An 18,764-nucleotide genomic window follows, 5' to 3' on the forward strand; every position below is an offset into this window, starting at 1 on the left:
CTACTACTACTACTACTACTACTACTACTACTACTACTACTATTATTACTAATACTCTACTGCTCTACTACTACTACTACTACCCCCTCCCCCATCCCTCATCCACCTCTCACGGTCTACTTGTGTTCGGGCAAAACAACAAAGGGCTGCCTTCCAGCTTGTTGCTCAGCGTAAATCTTACGTAAAGGAATGCGTAATACACCCCTCCCCTTTTCCTCCTTCTTCTTTTCCTCCTTCTTCGACTTTTACTTTTCCTACCCCTTCGTCCCTTATTCGCCTAAAGAAGATCACTTCTTACGTACCGATCTCGTTTACACTACTAATTAACGAATCACTCGATTCGCCCATTTACAGATGAGTATCTCGAGAAAAGTAAAAGTTTAAGGGTGAACTGTTTAGAGGAGTTCCGAGTTAATTGGTTAGATCGACTCGATTGAAATTAACGAAGTATCGTTCTACGAGATGATTAAATCTGAAAATTCTTGAGCGCACGGCCGTGATACGAACGATGGTGGTAGTAATTGATAAGCCCTTGCATTTTGATTTAACTAAATACGACTGCGAAATTTTTCTCTTTTTTCTTTTCTTTTGATTTTTTTCTTGCACATTTATATATTAATTATAACGAAATTAAAGGAATTTTTACGTCTGTTTAAAAAAATTTATTAAATATACATAGGTGAACTATATTTATTACATTAGTAAAATCGTACGTTGTTTAAAGTGTCAAATTAAATAAAAGTAAAAATAAAAAAAATATAAAAAAAAAAAAGAAAAAAGAAAGAAAAAAGAAAACAAAAAAGAGAAATGATTAATAAGTTTGAATTTCTTCGTTGATTTAAGAGATCGAAAAATAGAGTGACATTATGGTTGCGGAAATTCCTTGAATGGAATGTGCATCTTAGAGTGTTGAGCAGATCAAAGAAGACGGTTAGCGATAGTAAATTTAAAACAATTAAAATATTTCTCTCTCTCTCTCTTTCTCTCTCTCTCTCTCTCTCTCTCTCTCTCTCTCTCTCTCTCTCTCTAACTCTTTAGCGAGAAATATTGGTGCAATTCCTAAATTACGTTTTACGGCGACGAAAATGTAACTGTGAACTCAAATTAAAATTGCAAGGCAACATCTTTAACGTGGCATCTCTGCTCGCTCGGCTCGTAATTCATTTTTCAAAGGGATGAAAATAGTTGGCGAGAGTCGTGCTTATAAACGTGCCGTTCGTCGTTTATCCGGCGAACTTTCTAACGTCAACGTCGAGAAAAACCGCGAAAAAATTGGCGTTCATGAATGCGAATATCTCTTAGTAACAATATTTAAAAAGTAACAATATTTAAAGATTAAAAATTATTTATTACATTATATTATTAAATAATTAAAATTATAAATTTAATTATATTATTTCAAAATTAAAAATTATTTTATTAAGGAACTAATAATTAACGAATGAAATAAAATTGAATAAAATGAAATAAAAATTATTATAATCTACGGAAAGAGAAAAAAAGAGAAAGAGGAAGAGGGAGAGAGAGAAAGAGAGAAAGAGAGAGAGAGAGAGAGAGAAAGAAAGAAATAATAATAAATTAATTAATTAAATATTATAATGAACAAGATGGAATAAGAATGGAAATGAATGAACGAATGAACGAATAAAATTTTTTCTAATCCACGAAAAAGTTATTTTTTTCTTTTTGTTATTATTCGGAACGATATTATCTTTTCTTTTTTTACATTGTTTACACTGTTCATAGAAAAAGGAGAAAAAGGGGGATAAGCTTCAAAGGGAACAGGATAGAAACGACAAGTTTTTTAACGCCGTAGGGATGAGGGGTCAGAGAGAATCCTACGATGAAAAGTCGTGAAAGAAAAAAAAGAAAGAAAAAAAAAAAAGAAAAAGGATATGTACATATCCTCGAAGAATATACATAGATATCCTTCGAAGATGTCAAAACGTGGAAGGTATCAAGCCGATAGTCACGTCACTGGGTACGTTTCCGCCAACGTACGTTTCTATCCCACGGGATATCCAGAAAACGGGACTGGATGTGCTGAATCCCTTCACGTTTGACCATGAACGACGTATGCGCGCGCGCACGTATGTGTTTCGAAGCTGGCAAAGGGATGTCCGCTGAGTGACATAGACCGTATGATGGATGCTTTGAGTTTGACGGAACATAATAGACTGGGATAGTGCTCCACTATGTCTTTTCATTGGTCCACCATCAACTTGCCATCCATTAGAACAACGTTATATTATGCTTTTTTCTTTTTTCTTATTTTTTTTTTTCTTTTTTTCAAATGCCTAAGAAAAAATAATCTATCTTTTTTTCCTTTTCTTTTTTCCCGTTCAACTTTTCCCTGTTTTCGCGCATGCACTCTTTAAAAAGTTTCAGAAGAAATAATGCAGTTTCAGAAGAATAAAAGCGAATTTTTTAAGAAATATAAAATACACGGTTCGATTTCTTTCTGAAAAACACAATAAAATATGACCTAATTTGACGCTCTTGCAAATTACGAAACAATGATATTGATTTTATTTTTATATTTTGGTGGATGGTAAGACGGAGATAAAGTGAGAAATAGAAAAAAAGAGAGAGAAAGAATGGAAAGAAAGTTGTCATCGTTGAGAGAGTGATAGAGAGAGAAAGAGAGAGAGAAAGAGAGAGAGAAAGAGAGAGTGAGAGAGAGAGAGAGAGAGAGAGGAACAAAGAAGGAAGGAAATAAAAGGAGGAAAAAATCGAAGGCCTCACTCTGTGAGGTAGTAAAGGATGAGAAAAGAGGACCTAAGGGTACGTATCGAGCGACGAATGTTGGACGTTCAACGTGCACATCACGTAGAGGAGAGTCTCGCCGAGGTGAGACGAGAGAAACGGAACAGAGACATCATCATGGGAGAAGGAGAAGCGGAGATCAGGGTGAGTATAGTTAACAGAGAAAGAGAGATGGAAAAGAGAGAACAGTTTATCCCAGAAAGGCGCGTACTCGCATAATTACGAAAGTTCTACGAGTCTTTTCTCTTTCACATCCTTCTTCCCTATATTGCTATTCTCGTTGCGTCGATGTCTTGATTAAGACAGAACAGAGAGAGACAGAGGGAGAGGGAAAGAGAGAGAGAGAGAGAGAGAGAGAGAGAGAGAAAGAGAGAGAGAGAAAGAGATAGAGAATAATCTTAACAGCTTCGAAATAAATTCTTGACAATGGTTTATGATGGCTTTGGGAGAACGCACCAATATCTCTTAAGAAGTAACAAAAACAGAAAAAGGAGAAAAAGCAAAAAAGAAATTAATTTCCCAATAATCTTACGGCAATGATTAACGTTTTCTTGTGATATTAAAGAAATAAGTAAATCAAATGCAAATGCTTCTTTTTGATCAATTGAGAGAAATAAAAAGGAAAAAGAAGGAAAAGAACAGAAAATAAATATATATATATATATATATATATATATATATATATATATATTTACTTTTATTTACTATAGTCATTTTCCATGCTTCGGAAGAAAACGGTCAGCGTATAAGATAGACAGTAAACGTAACCATCCAGGATTCCGCATACTCAACGTCATGATGGAAATGGACATCAAGTAAAATGTACGCCTAGTATATACATATATATACATATATATATATATATATATATATATATATATATACACATACATTACGAGGAACTTCTTCCACTCCTGTCGTTTTTATTATTCCGACTTCATCCCGTCGACTTTACTTCTTTTCACGGGATGCACGCTCCGCGTCTGGAGGAAGTTACACGATGGAAGAGAAGGTGAAAAAAGAGAGTGAGAAAGTGAGTGAGTGAGTGAGAGAGAGAGAGAGAGAGAGAGAGAAAGACAGAGAGAGAGAGAGAGAGAGAGAGAGAGAAAGAAAAGCAGAGTGACTCTAGGGAGTCTCGAAGCGAGTCGGCTCGAATACTCTCGCCATTGCAATGGACATCGAGATATCGTTTATGCAAAACGTTACATCGCGAAACACTCTTTTCTTCCTGCATTCGCACTAGTTTTATACTATATGCTATGTATACATACACACACACATATTTATGCATACATATATATCAGAAAGAATATATATATATATATATATATATATATATATATATATATATTTAAGTGCACGTACATAGATCGTAGAGTGGACGTAATGTTGTACCGTGAAAAAGAAAAGCCTAGCAGACGCCTTTTTGCTTGGATATCGGTTTCTCATAGAAAGAATGAAAGAAAGAAAGAGAGAAAGGAAGAAAGAACGGTGGTATTATAGAAGGAGAAAGGGTGGACGTTCGTTGAAAAGCCGTTGATCGATTCGGTCGACTTACCCCTTTTACCTCCTGCTACGAGCTGCCACCTTTTACCGATCCTTCTATCCGATCTACACCCGTATGTACGTAATTTCTCTCCTTGAAATGGAATTTTCTTTGCCTTCCTTCGAACCAACATTACACCACTCTTTACTCTTGTATCCTTTCTGACTTTTCCTTTTAAACGGAACCTAACTCCCGATCCTAATTCGGAGTTACCACTGGAAGTATCTCTCCTTAAAGATCATTAGTTGCCGAACGGTATGATCAGGTTAGCTATTCTTTTTTTTCTTTTTTTTTTTTTCTTATGCGAACAAACTTTCAAGCAAAAATTAAAAAATAAAAAACATTTCAGTAATATATATATATATATATATTATAAAAAAATATAAAAAAAATATATACATATTTCTTTTATTCTTCTTTCAAAATTTTTTGAATCAATAATTTCAAAATAAAAAAAAAAAAGAAGGAAAAAGGGACTAAAAGAAAAATGAAAGAAAATGATCGCTATGGCGATAAGTTATCAATGAGATATCAGATCAAGAAATGAAGTTGATATCGTTTGATGTGCAATATATGAATTGATTGAAAGATAATAGTATACAATAAAACAAAGATGTAGACATAGAAAAACACTCGTAAGGATGATCAAAAAGTGAGAAGGTAATATGTTACGAAAAAGAAGAATTGAACGGGACAACTTTGTCTATCTTTTTCTTTCTTTCTTTTTTCTTTCCCCTTTTTTTTTATTTTATTTTTGATCTGGGCGTTTCCTCAACGTTGTTAGAAAAAGGGAAACGAAAGGGAGGACAATAGAGCCGATAAATAAGTCCGTAATCGGTGGTCGGCAGGTTCGCTGAGCGAATGGGTCGATTGGCTTCTAAAGGTGATTTCGAAAAGGATTCTCGGCCTACCCTACCTACTTTCTTACTCTCTCACTACTCTTTCTTTTTCCAATTTTTCTTATTTTCCTCCGCCCTTTTTCCCGTTCCTCTGCCTTCTCGTCCCCCCTCCCCCACTGAGCCCTCCTTCTTTTGACTCCTTCGCGCATGACAAGCTTTACCGAATGGCACACCTCGGTCAAAAAGCTCCTTCTCCTTTTGCCTCCCTCTGTCTTTGTCTTGCCTTGTCCTTACACTCAACCCCGTATATATACCTCTTTCTACCTTTGATTCTTCTAACACAGATATATGCGTAGTAGACACGTATTTAATCTTTCGTTCTCTCATTGACTCGTCGAGATATTTGACGGCCTGTGAACATCACCCTATTTCTTTTCCTTCGACTTTATCTACGTGATATAGAGAGAGAAAAAGAGACAGAGAGAGAGAAAAAGAGAGAGAGAGAGAGAGAGAGAGAGAAGGAAAAGAAAAAGAAAAAAGAGAAATAAAGAGAATAAAAGAAAAGAAAGAGAAAACAAACGTCGAATTGAACATAATTAATGTTCTTTTGAGAGAGAGAGAAAGAGAGAGAAAGAGAGAAAGAATGAGAGAGATTTAGAACCCTCCTTAGACACTCTTCACGTGTAATTAGTCGAATTAATCTTACTACCATCGATATTTTATCTTCGACAAAAATTTCTAAGTAATATCGGTTTGTTATTTTTAATGTGTTTTTTAATTTCTTTTAACGAAAACAAAACGCGTTTGCCTTAATAATTAAGTAATAAAAGTAAGACACGACGGTGGTTTAAATTAATGATTTATCTTCCTGTTCTTATTTCCCGAAGAAGGACATAAGTAAATTTTCTCCTTTCTTAAAGCTGAGCGAATTCGTAACTACGATAACTAAGAAGGCGCAGCGAGTAAAAAAGAAAACAGAATAATCGTATAACTTCCGATAAAAGCGGAACGGCAGGCAGGGAAAGGCTACTGTAGTAGTACTTCCTATTCATTCACGGGCGTGAACGACGAGAAAAAAATCTGCGGTGTGCCGCCGTTTCTTTTTCTCTCTCTTTTTCTCTCTTTCTCTCTCTCTCTCTCTCTCTCTCTCTCTCTCTCTCTGTAAAAACTTTTTCAATCTCCCGTCATTATGTGCAAGTTTAGCCTCCGGTTTAGCTCGCCTCGACGTCGTCTACGACTAACTAACTACGGTTCTCCTTTCCCTCGTGGTGCATATCCAAGTTCAAACTAATTTCCGAAGACCTCGAATAATGTATCTGACAAGAATCGATGAACTTGGTAACCAATGATTTTTAAAAATAATGAAACTTTTAAAGAAATCTACTTCAAAAAAAGATCTTTCGATTTAACGATCTTTCTCGAAAATTTTCTTTTGTTCTATCGTTTGCTATTTTCCTTTTTTCTTTTCTCTTTTTTCTTTTCTCTCTTTTTTTTTTTTTTTTTTTTTTTTTTTTTTTTTTTTTTTTAACTCTAACAAGCGAGAACATATATGTAATTGAATCTTATTAATTAAAACAATTATTTTTTATAAATGTTTATTTGATCGAAGAAAATATTTATAAGATGATATCGTATACATCGATGATTACAAAAATAGAACGAACGAATATAATTTCGACTTTGTAAATGTAATACATATAAGTAAATACATTTATGTACGTATACATATATCTATATATATGTAATAAGAGAAATAAAAATGTTAGATTTTTATCTTCTTCGTTTGTATCATTTTTATGTTTCATTAAGCACATAAACATATCGTACCTTATTTCGTTCATTCAAATGAAATTGAAGGAAACCTCATCTTCGAAGAGAAGGCTCATTTTCTCTATACAAAATTCATTCTTCCTTCTTACCCCCTATCGAGAAATGCGTATAATGGAAAAAAATACAAATGATTCCAAAGGAGAAGACTGAAAACAAATTAAGCTCGTTTCTTTCTCTCTCTCTCTCTCCCTTTCTCTCTCTCTCTCTTTCTCTTTCTCTTTCTCTCTTTTTCTTTCATCTTTCTTTTACTCATTCTCCGAATCCTACAGCGCAATTTTCCGAACAGAAACTCCAGCCAATTCTCTTCCTCATCCTCGCAAACTGTAGCTGACGAGACAGTTTCCTTTTAATGATGAGAAGAATCGTTCGTTAACCTTCTATCGATGAAAGATATTAACCAATAAAAGAAACCGAAGATATACCAGAGTGCCATATGTATCACGGACTCGAGTCATATGGGATGGATTAAAGAATATTTCTAAAACTTATGTCAACGAGTATTCTTAAAGAACATCTGAAATTTTAAGAATAAATTTATAAAAAAATATTTTCTTCCTTATCGTCCTAACACAAAGAGAACGGAATAACTTTATAGACTTTTTGATCCTTGGAGAGGGACAAACAGGGATATCTCGAGTTAATATTGGATTTATTGTTTATTGTCTCAAGAGGACTTTAACGAGGAGGATCGAATAGAACCAAGTTGAAAGAAGACAGAGAATCGAGAAGAAAAATGTGGCGAAAAAGAGAAACAGGGAGAGAGAGAGAGAGAGAGAGAGAGAGAGAGAAAGAGGGGGAGAGAGAAGAAAAAGAAATGAGCCAGCATCGTCGACAGAACAAACAGTAGATGTATACTGCAAGAAAAGCTTATGAGAGAGATGCCAAGTTCCTCCCTTCTCTCTTTTTCACAGATATAGAGGGAGAAAGGATAAGCAAATAGCGGCGAAGGGTACAAAGCGCACCGACACAACGTGTCGAGCTACAAGTGTAAAATCCGCGGGCTTTCTTTCGAGTCTTTTCGTACGAGCCGACGTACGTCATCTCCCTGACGTTCCTTCCGCGAATGATCCTTCAAGCACTCTTTCCTTTTCCTTTTTTCTTTTACTCCTTTTTTCTTTTTTTCTCTCTTACCGCCCATCCCCCGAACGCCCCATTTAGATCTCTCGGACCCTCTTTCATCTTGTCGAAGATCTCTCTCTCTTTCTCTTTCTCTCTCTCTCTCTCTCTCTCTCTCTCTCATTCTCTCTTTCGTTCAAGAGATCGTGAAAAGTCGACTGACCGTAGAGAATTTCGACGTGAGTCGAAAATATTTCCTCGTGTCGACTGGATTCGACAAACGTAAGAGGGGAAAAAATAAAAGAGGAAGAATGAAAAAAAAAAACAAGAACGATAGAAAAATTGAATCTCCGTCGAAGATTTCAACTATCTCTCACGCAGGAGGTTCCTTGGAGAAAAAAGGATCTACAAAAAGTTAATCGACGAGACAAATGAAGGAGGCGGAAAGAAAAAGAATGAAAAAAAAAAGAAAAAAGAAAAGAAAACCAAAAAAACGAAAACATTAAAAAAAGGTTGAGTCTCCATCGAAGATCCAAATCATCCCTCATGGAGGAGGTTTTTCTTTTAGATAAAAGGATTTAAAAAAACTTAATCGATGAGTTAAGCGAAGAGGGAGAAAAGAAAAAAAAAATGAGAAAAAAAGAAACAATAAAAAAAATTGAATTTCCATTGAAGATCCAAATCAACTCTCAGGCAGGAGCTCCCTTTTAAAAAAAGGACCTACGAATATTCGCGGAAAAGAGCTACCAATGTCACGCGTTAAAAATAAAGAGAAAGGAAAGAGAGAGATGGATAGATGGATAGATGGATAGATAGATAGATAAAGAGAGAGAGAGAGATAGAGAGAGGGAGAGAAAGAAATAGAAAAAGGGAGATAAAGAAAGAAGGGAACACTCTCGCGAGCGTTTTCATTGCCCGTGGCTGTCTTTGTATGTTGAAGAGAAAACGAAGAGAAGAGACGGAACGCGAAAAGGTGGAGATATATACCGAAAGAGGAGAGGAAAATGACAAAGCCCTACGGGCACACATCCGACATTTTTCCCTGGTGCCACGTATAAGCGTATACCAACCACCGCCACTGAAAGCAAGTTTCGTAATAACCGGACGGAGAAGATGGAGGTGGAGAAGGAAGAGGTGCAGAAGGTGGTAGAAGTAGTAGTGGTGGTGATGGAGATGGAGTTGGAGATGGAAAAGGAAGAAGAAGAAGAAGAAGAAGAAAAATAATCGCGTGCCTTGGTTCATACAATATCCGGAATATTGAAGTCTTTCCTTTGCGATGACGATGCGAAGATATAATAAGCGACGCTTGGAATTGAGATGAAAGGTCAAAGATCGTTTCTACGTCGATTTAAAAACAAATTATTATATAGCTTTTCTTCCTCTTATTGTACCCGCTCTTTAAGAATAATACTGAAGAATTTGTATTTCTATCTTTCTTTCTTTCACTCTCTCTCTCTCTCTCTCTCTTTCTCTCTCTTTTTATATACATCTCTTTTTCTCTCTCTATCTATCTATCCTCCTCTATCTCATTCGAGAAATAAATAATTCATATATAAATATTTCATATTTTATTGAATCGACATTGGATTTTTCAATCTATCGGATACGATATCTGACATATGACGTTTATGGTGACATTGTTATATCTTGATATACAAGCATTCCTTTTCCCAGTTGAACAAATTTATCGAAATTTGTCAATGATTGTACCTTTGATCGTTAACGAGCCACGCTCACGCTCGAACTCGTTAATCGTTTTCGCGTCGACAAATTAAATCGACCCTCGACGTGGACTTTTCAAAAAAGTTCAACCCCGTTCTATCTCTCTCTCTCTCTCTCTCTCTCTCTATATATATATATATATATATATATATATATATATATATTTCTGCTCTCAATATACAAGTGAGAGCACGATTTGACTCATTTTAATAACGCTTCCGCGTGAGAGAGCGAAAGATCGAACGATAATATTCGATAAACGCGGGTGCACGCGGGAACGGAGGAAAATATAAACGAATTTTTCCTACGCTAACCACTCATTCGACCCTTCACGTTTGTCTGCTCGCTCGCTCGCACGAACGAACGACTATTTTCCGCAGCGGTGGAGCAACGCACGACAAATAATTACGATCCAACGTTCGATTGTTCCTTTCCAAAGAGAATCGTTCGATCGAATTCTTGCGATATATATGCATACATACATATACATGTAGATTATATTTATATATAGACATGTATGTTTATATATATGTTTGTATACACAAACATGTGTGTGTGTTTGTAATGTAGATATGTATGTATGCATTTGTATGTATACATATATACACACATACACACTTATGTATACATAAATACACATGCACATTCAACAGATATATATATATATATATATATATATATATGTATATATACTCGAGCACTCATACCGATTAAAAATGCGAACGCGTGTCCCGCTACTAACGAGCTCCAGCAATTTACGTATTTTTAATTAGTTATTACGTGTCCGCCAGGAAGGGACGCGAGTTTTGTGGTGTTCATCGATACTGCGTTTCAACTTCTTTCACGATTCGTCGTAGTTATTATCGGTCGCAGACATTCTCCAACAAACAAATAGTACGTACCGTGTATATACTTATACCATTTTCGTTTTATTCGTCGTAATCGTTATTATTTAGATAGATTAGGATTATCGTCAGGAAGGATATGATCGTCGACATGGATGGGATCGATTTGTCATCGGTCGATCTGTAGCCACAAAACAAATTTAATTTTGATGCTCGGTGATATCGAACAGTGGTCGGCAAAAATGAATCGGTTCCACTCTCTCATCGAATGAACTTCCGCAGTTCCCTTTGGTAATCCGTGGAAATCGTTCGTTTCGTAATTGGACCAAACCCCCATAAGCCGAGGATGAACGTGGCAAAGCTATGATGATAGGTGAGTCTGTCTCTCTCTCTCTCTCACTCTCTCTCTCTTTCTCTCTCTCTCTCTCTCTCTCTCTCTCTTTCTATCTATCTATCTCTCTCTAGTAGGCTCATTTCGTTCAACGAAAGAGAGAAACAGAAGGAGATACAGAGAGAGAAAGAGAGACAGAGAGAAAGAGAGAGACAGAGAAAAGACGAATATGAGAAGGTTTGGAAAATACGTTGAATTTAATCAGCCGTTGCCAATTAGTTGCAAACTCGCGTGACGATAATGAGCTCGCTTTCGTTGCTCCGAACGAAGAAAGCTTTCGTTCAGGATGCAGCTCGTAACAACGACGAAAGTGAACAACTAGTGATAAAGAGAGTGAGAGAGAGAAGAAGAGAAAAGAGAGAGAGAAGAAGAGAGAAAAGAGAGAGAGAGAGAGAGAAAATCTTCAAAAAGACATAAGCGTGCTTTGATTTTCACTTCAATATGATTTTCGTATATGTCGAGACTCTTTATCAGTCTCTCTCTTCCCCCCTCTCTTCCTCTCTCTCTCTCTCTCTCTCTCTCTCTCTCATTCTATCTCTTTCTCTCTCTTTTATATAAACGTGTAAGACACGTCGAAAGGATGCTGAGTTTCGTACGTTTCAAAGAACCCGTCGTCGTCGCCGTCGTCGTCGTCGCCGTCGTCGTTGTCGTCGTCGTCATCGTCGTTGTCGTCGTCGTCGTCATCTTTGCTTATTCGCCTTTACGACAAAGCAACGTCTCGCGAACGTAACTATCGGATCAACTAAAACTGTCTTCGACAAAGACGACGTATCGTATTTTCATCTTAAAGTGTTCGTTAGAATTGAAAGGATGAAATTTTCGTAGTGAAAGACACGTATATGTGTATATATATATATATATATATATATATATATATCATATATATATTAGGGGGACCGGAAAGTAATGTCGCTTTCTTAGATTAAATTCAAACGAATAAATTTTTAAAAAGTTTTTATTTTTAATCACAATCAAATATCGACATGCACAGAACCGACATTACTTTCCGGTCCCCCTAATATATCGATAAGGAAAATTTATACCTGGGAGATTCTTTGCCATCCTGCCCGGTCGCCATGTCGTCTTCCACCAATTCCAACGATGAATTTCTCCTTCGATATGTATATTGAAATCCTTATTTGCTTCCAACTACTCACGATGTAAGGATAATTAACACGATCACAAGTTTCACAGTTATTGCGTGACTTTTCATTAATAATCTTTTAATAACATAACTCGACGATCGTAATTTCGTTCTCTCTTTTTTCCTCTCTCTCTCTCTCTCCCTCTTTCTTTCTTTTTATTTCTATAAAATCTAATCTCCCCCCCCCCTTGTCCTCCTTCGATTATGTATATTATTCAAATTAATTATAACGAGACGAACGGATATAAGAATAAGTTTCGATCTAACCCGATCGAAAATTTTACCATTACAAACGGGACAAACGTTAAAAAAGTAAAAACTTCTTTATTTCTACGAGATATTAATTGTTAAAAGGGAAGGGGAAAAAAAGAAAAAAGAAAAAGAAAAAAGAAAAGATATTCTTTATGAGAATCGAGAACACGTAGCCACGTGTATATACGAATGTATGTATGTACATATGTACATACATGTATGTATGCGATATATGTCTACGTTCGTACAGGTGCGTTCGACTATGGGAAAGCCATCGCGATTTATGTTAAAACGATAATTAATCGACTAAATCGCACCGAACGAACACGATATCGGAAGGAAACGTGGACGGTCTCGGTCGTCTTTCTCAGACGTCGTCCTTCACACGACGCCGTTCTCCACCAAGCTCTCGCGCAAATCGATGGCCTTGAAGTTCGTGTCCGAGGTCGACAAAAAAAAAAAGAGGAAAGAAAAGAAAAGAAAAGGAAAGAAAAGAAATGAAATGAAAAGAAAAATAACTCTCACTGTACCGCAACGAACGAAAAACAAATTCACGATAATTTCTTTCTCTATGATAATTCTAAATATCAGGATGTATCAAGCTCTCGTAAGTTTTTATTATTTTATTATTTATTTATGTAAATATAAATTTAAACGATTGTTTGTCTATTTTCTCTAAACGTTGATTTTATAATATTAATTTCTTTTTCTGCATCAGTCTATTATTTTATTCACCCAAGACCATTTTATATTTTCCATTTTTTTAGTTCTCATTGAAACGCGAATAACTTTTCTCTTTCATTATTATCGTCATCCTTTCATGGACCACGACACGACATGAAACTTTCTCTTTTTATTTTATTTCGTAAGTAACTATCTGTACTTTAACATTGACAAATTTTATCTCTGTTCCTTTATCAACGAAGAAAATTGTTTTTATTTTAAATCATCTGTTTTCCTGTTATCGTCTATCACTTTATCCTTTCCCCCGTTTAATATTTATGTTACTTCCGAAAATTAGTGATTTTGACGTTGAAAGATATTCTCTCTCTCTCTCTCTCTCTCGCTCTCTCTTATTTTTTTTAATGTTCTTCGAAACGTTGATTTTTTTTTTACTCTTTTATTACTACAATCGGTCACACTACTTTCGTGTCATTTGTCACACTAATTGTTATCTTTTTCGTTATTTTATCTCTCCCTTCTTCGAGTTGAAGAAATATTTTTTGTTTCTTTTTCTTTTCTTTTTCTTTTTACAAAAAAAAAAAAAAAAAAGAAAAGGTTCGAAGGATCGACAAAGGAGGAGTAAGCGGGTAAGAGTTAGTAAAACGTGGGTACGGGACGAACGTGCTCAACTACAACATGTGGGTACGCGCGACCTTCGAAAGGATGAACGTGCGAGTGTGACGGCGCACGCCGTGCTACTGACGACGCCAGGCGTCGCGCCACCGCACAAACGTAAAACGACAGCGGCGGCTCTATCCTCCTGTCTCTCTCTTTCTCACTCAGACTCGCTCATTCCTTTGCTTCGGCGCAAGCGCTGCCTGCCAGTCCGACGAGCTGCCCTCGACCTTTTTTTCACTATCCATACTCCCTTCTTTCTCCCTCTCTCTCTCTCTCTCTCTCTCTATCTTCTTTTTTTTTCTTTCCCGAAACGCCACCATGCTACGCAAAAAAAGGATAAGAAGACAGAGAGAGAGAAAGAGAGAGAGAAAGAGAGAGAGAGAGAGGGAGAGAGAGAGAGGGATGGAGAGAGAGAGAGAGAGAGAGAGAGGAATAACATGCATCCCGCGGATCGGACGGGACGAAGCTGAAAATGATGAAGAATTTGCGAGAATTTCGGCTCGTAGGGCACGCCAGAAATATTTCAAAAAATTTCTCTACACGGTCCCTTTTCGTCGTGTAATTATGAGATTTTTCTGCAGCCATTGCCACTGCCACCACCATCACCACCACCCCTGCCGCCGTTACCATGCTTTTGGAGAATTCCGTCCTCGAATTAAATGACGTGGTTGCATTATTTTTTTTTACATATTTACTTTGTTTTTCATTTTTTTTCATTATTTTTCTCCTTTTCTTTTTCTTGTTCTTTTTCTTTCAATGTACGTATGTACAATTCCAACTAACTTTTATATTTTCATTTTTCTAAGTTACATGTTACGAAGTGTGTTTACGAATATTCGTTGAAATAATCGTTCGACCTACTAACACAGAATGCTCCAGTAAAAACTTTTAATGTAAAAAGATCCATCTATTCTATATATGTACGTTCTTTTTCTTATCTCTGACAAATAATTAAAAGGGAATATTAAAATTGTTTGAAAAAGTCAGGACAAATATAACAATATTAATCATCTTGTATTTTCTAACAGCGTATGGAAAAATCCAAATGGAAAGTATACAACAGAGACAGAGAGATAGAAAGACAGAGAAACATAGAAACAGAGAGACAGAGAAAGAGAGAGAGGAATACGATATGTCGAGACCTTTTACATGAGTCGAAGAGGAGCTTTGTGCCGGCGAATTACCTTTTTCCTATTATCGTGAGGGCTATAAAGTGGAAAAAATACACACGAGCAAGGTTATTTGCATTTGTAACGATGCGTGGCACCGTATGAGAAAGAAAGAAAGAAAGAAAGAAATAGAGGAACAGAGAGAGATAGAAAAAGAAAGAGAAATAGAAAGGGAGAAAGAGAAAAAAAAAGGGCTTCTTCATTGGACGGAAAAGCCGAAAGCGAGAGACAGCTGGTCACACCTCGAGTCTCCAGAGTGGAGACATCCGGTCTTGACGAGAGCACGAAACTCGTCAAAATACACAAATCTCTAGCACGTTGTCTCTCTGCCTCCTCATTCCCGAGGGAACAAGAAAAGAGAAAGAGGGGGAAGAGAAAGAGAGAGAGAGAGAGAGAGAGAGAGAGAGAGAGAGAAAGAGAGAGGTGAAAGGAATACGGTTGTTGTTGCCCGATTTCACGCCTTTTCATCTGTCCCGAGACAAACGTGAGATGCTCGATCAACAAGTTCCTTCGAAAAAATAACAGCGATGATTAAAACCGTATCCTTTGGGAAACAACAGACGATGAATAGCCGTCAGAATTTTTTGTATCATACAACTCAGTAACTTCAACATCTGTTAGAATGTATTATAATAAACATTGAAAATATCGGAAAATTTATTCTGCAAAATTAAATTTTAAAATACAAAAAAATAAATAAATAAAATTGCATTACTATATAAGACGCGTATAACTATCTACGTAAATCAATATCGATTATTAATAAAACTTTATATATATATATATACGTACATATATATATTTATTATTATTATTATTAACGAGAAATAAATCAATTCTCTAAGTTAATTATTTATTTATTCCATAACAAATGTTTCCAAAGAGTCAAAATGATGCATTTGACGCGACTCGATTCGATGAATCGAGAGATAGCTCAGGCTTATCCAATCGCTGGAGGGGTTAGAATATCGATGGTTAATGAGATCGAATCGTCCAATATCAAGAGATAGAGAGAGAGAGAGAGAGAAAGAGAGAGAGAGAGATCATAGCTTTCGATTAGTAGTAACCCTCTCTATGTATCACGAAGAACCGTTTGGGAAGCCAGCAAACGATCGGCTCGTCGAAACTGGATGCTTCGAACGAAGCGGCAGGCGGTGACACATTCCAGCAAAGTGCATCATGGGGCTAGGCAAAGTGCACTCGGTTTTCCGGTTCGGGTTCGTGCATAAATCTTCCTTTCGCACGTTGCATTATACCGCACGAGGGACTCTAACCATCCACCACCACCGCACACGCACGACGTTTCCTACGTTTCCACACGCGGCTTTACCGCACATGCCGCGAGGACTCCTGCGACGAGTTACGTGCTACGAATTGCGTTTCTCTCAATCTGCCATCGTTTGCCAGAAGAGAAGAGAGAGAGAGAGAGAGAGATAGAGAGAGAGAGAGAGAAAGAGAGAGAGAAGAGAGACGACGACGACGTTCTCTCTATACCCTTTGCTAAACCTCGTGACTACGAGAGGAATCCTCTCTTCGTTCGTTTTATGAGCCCAGCCCACGCTGTCCAACCAAACGCAATGGACCTCAGTAAACCGGAAATGGCTTTGACGAAGACATGTCAAATTGATTTCTACCATCTTTTTCTTGTTAATTCTTTTGGTTTTATTATTTTTACTTTTACTTATATATATATATATATATATATATATATATATATATATGTGCGTATGTGTATGTATTATATCACATCTTTTAAAAAATATAAATGTTTTTATAAAATTACATCTCTTTTTATTTATTTATTTTTTTTTTTATTTCGAGTAACACAAATATTTTTATCGTAATAAAAATATTTACCGAACGAAATATTTTATCGAATAGATTTTTTTATTTTTATACAATAAAAATATATATATATATACTCTTTTTAATCCTTTTTATGTAACATTAATAGTCGAAGAAAGAAGAAAAATTTTAAAAAGATTTTTAATGAATAATAGTTTTTAATAAAACATCTCTCAGAACGTTTTGTCCATGATTCATATATACAGAACGGACATTTTGCGAGCATGATTAATGCATTTAAATTAAAGTATAGAAAATTTTAACGAAGTTGTTTTACGATCAGTGTAACCAACGGATTGTATTTTCGTAAAATATATTGGTAACATTTAATACGATGAATTATTTTATAGATTATTAAAGAGCAACGTATATATATATATATTGTGTCATATGTTCACCAAACGTTATTCGGAAATAAACGCGTTAATCTGTTTAAGCAAACTACCTAAGTAACGAACGAGATAAAATAGCCAATTAATGATAAAACGAGGAAATTCTCTTTTCCCGCCCTAATCAACATTAGCCGTGCACGTGCTCGTGGCACTTCGTAAACGTACTTACGCGCATGCACATACAAGCATATTCATGCGCGTAAACGTAAACACATACATATGTGCATTTTACCGGATCGATCGAGTATTAATGTCACGATTTTCACTAAACGAATGCACTCGCACTGTACGAATATAATCCCCGATAATCTGTCCAGCGAGCTTAAATAAAATGAAATGCGTTCGCATAATGAATAAACATTCAACGCGGTGCCTTCCTATAGGTTGCATTGTTCTCCCTCAAATAATAATAGTAATAATAATAATAATAATAATAATAATAATAATAATAATAATAATAATAAGAATAAGAATAATAATAATAATAATAATAATAATAATAAAAGACGAAATAGATCAAACACGATATTAATATAAAAGAAAAAGAAAATAATTATATATATAAAGAAAAAAAAGATGAAAACCAGACCCAACATTTTCTCTCCCATTAGAATTCCGAGTTTGACTTATCGAACCTGGTTTCATGCGCGATAACGCTTTGGTTTACGGCCTTGGGGAAGGGTGAAAAAAAGAAGAAAAAAAAAGAACGAACAAAAAATGGAAAATATCATTAACGATGAATCGGACTGACGGCCATACGCTTCGTGTCTACAATTTTTGATATTTTTGTTTTGCTTTTTTTTGTTTCGTTTTTTTTTACGTATATTCATATAAATGATCGTACATACAAGTATAAACACGTATACAGAGTTATATGTAATATTCGTACGTACATACACATATTTTACAGGAAAATGGTCGTACATGTACAGAAATACGTGCATACAAACGTGTATATACATATATACATACATGTACAGATATAAATATATATATATATATATATATATATATATATATATGTATATATGTATGCATACATTTAAAAGTATAGGTGAAGTTTCGAAGAGAAATGGAAATTCAGGATTTGGGTGCACGACGCGTATGGAAATTAGAACCTTTCATCGACATCGCCGACGACGGCGAACGCATGAAACGTGGTTGCGCCCGCGCGAATGCAAGTGCAATGCACTGGATCTAGGAATAATATATATATATATATATCTATCTTTCTCTTTTTCTCCCTCTCTCTCTCTCTCTATATATATATATATATGTGTGTGTGTGTGTGTGTATATATATATACCTATGTGAGGGAATATCGATAGAGAATGAAAACTACGAGGGTGGTAATGCCGGCCGACGGGATACACACTGCCCCACTTTATGCGGCGCCGACGAAAAATTAACTATTCATTCCCCTAGTCCAGAGGCAACTACCCTTAACCCCCTATTCCCTCTCTCACGAACAACTCACACGAAGTCTAGATCTCTTTCTCTCTCTATCTCTCTGCCTCTCTATCTATCTATCTATCTATCTATCTATCTATCTTTCTCTGTTTCTATGTACATATGTATGTATTTCTTTGCTATGCGGAGACAATGGCCTAGCAAAGTATCGAAGAA

The 18,764-nt window shown here is 35.9% G+C and overlaps 1 protein-coding gene and 1 long non-coding RNA gene across 9 annotated transcripts in view; both read right to left on the bottom strand.

Moving 5' to 3' along the window:
• The window catches only part of LOC124948844, a 434,489-nt gene that overhangs the window by 159,737 nt on the left and 255,988 nt on the right, over positions 1-18,764 (bottom strand). The window lies entirely within an intron of this gene.
• Positions 4,335-18,764, bottom strand: part of LOC124948851 — a 41,622-nt gene continuing 27,192 nt past the window's right edge. Inside the window, exon 3 of the long non-coding RNA XR_007100869.1 lies at positions 4,335-4,542. This is a non-coding gene — a long non-coding RNA (uncharacterized LOC124948851). The remainder of the gene's footprint in view (positions 4,543-18,764) is intronic.

The sequence above is a fragment of the Vespa velutina genome, chromosome 4, assembly GCF_912470025.1.
Source record: "Vespa velutina chromosome 4, iVesVel2.1, whole genome shotgun sequence".
Taxonomy (NCBI): Eukaryota; Metazoa; Arthropoda; class Insecta; order Hymenoptera; family Vespidae; genus Vespa; species Vespa velutina.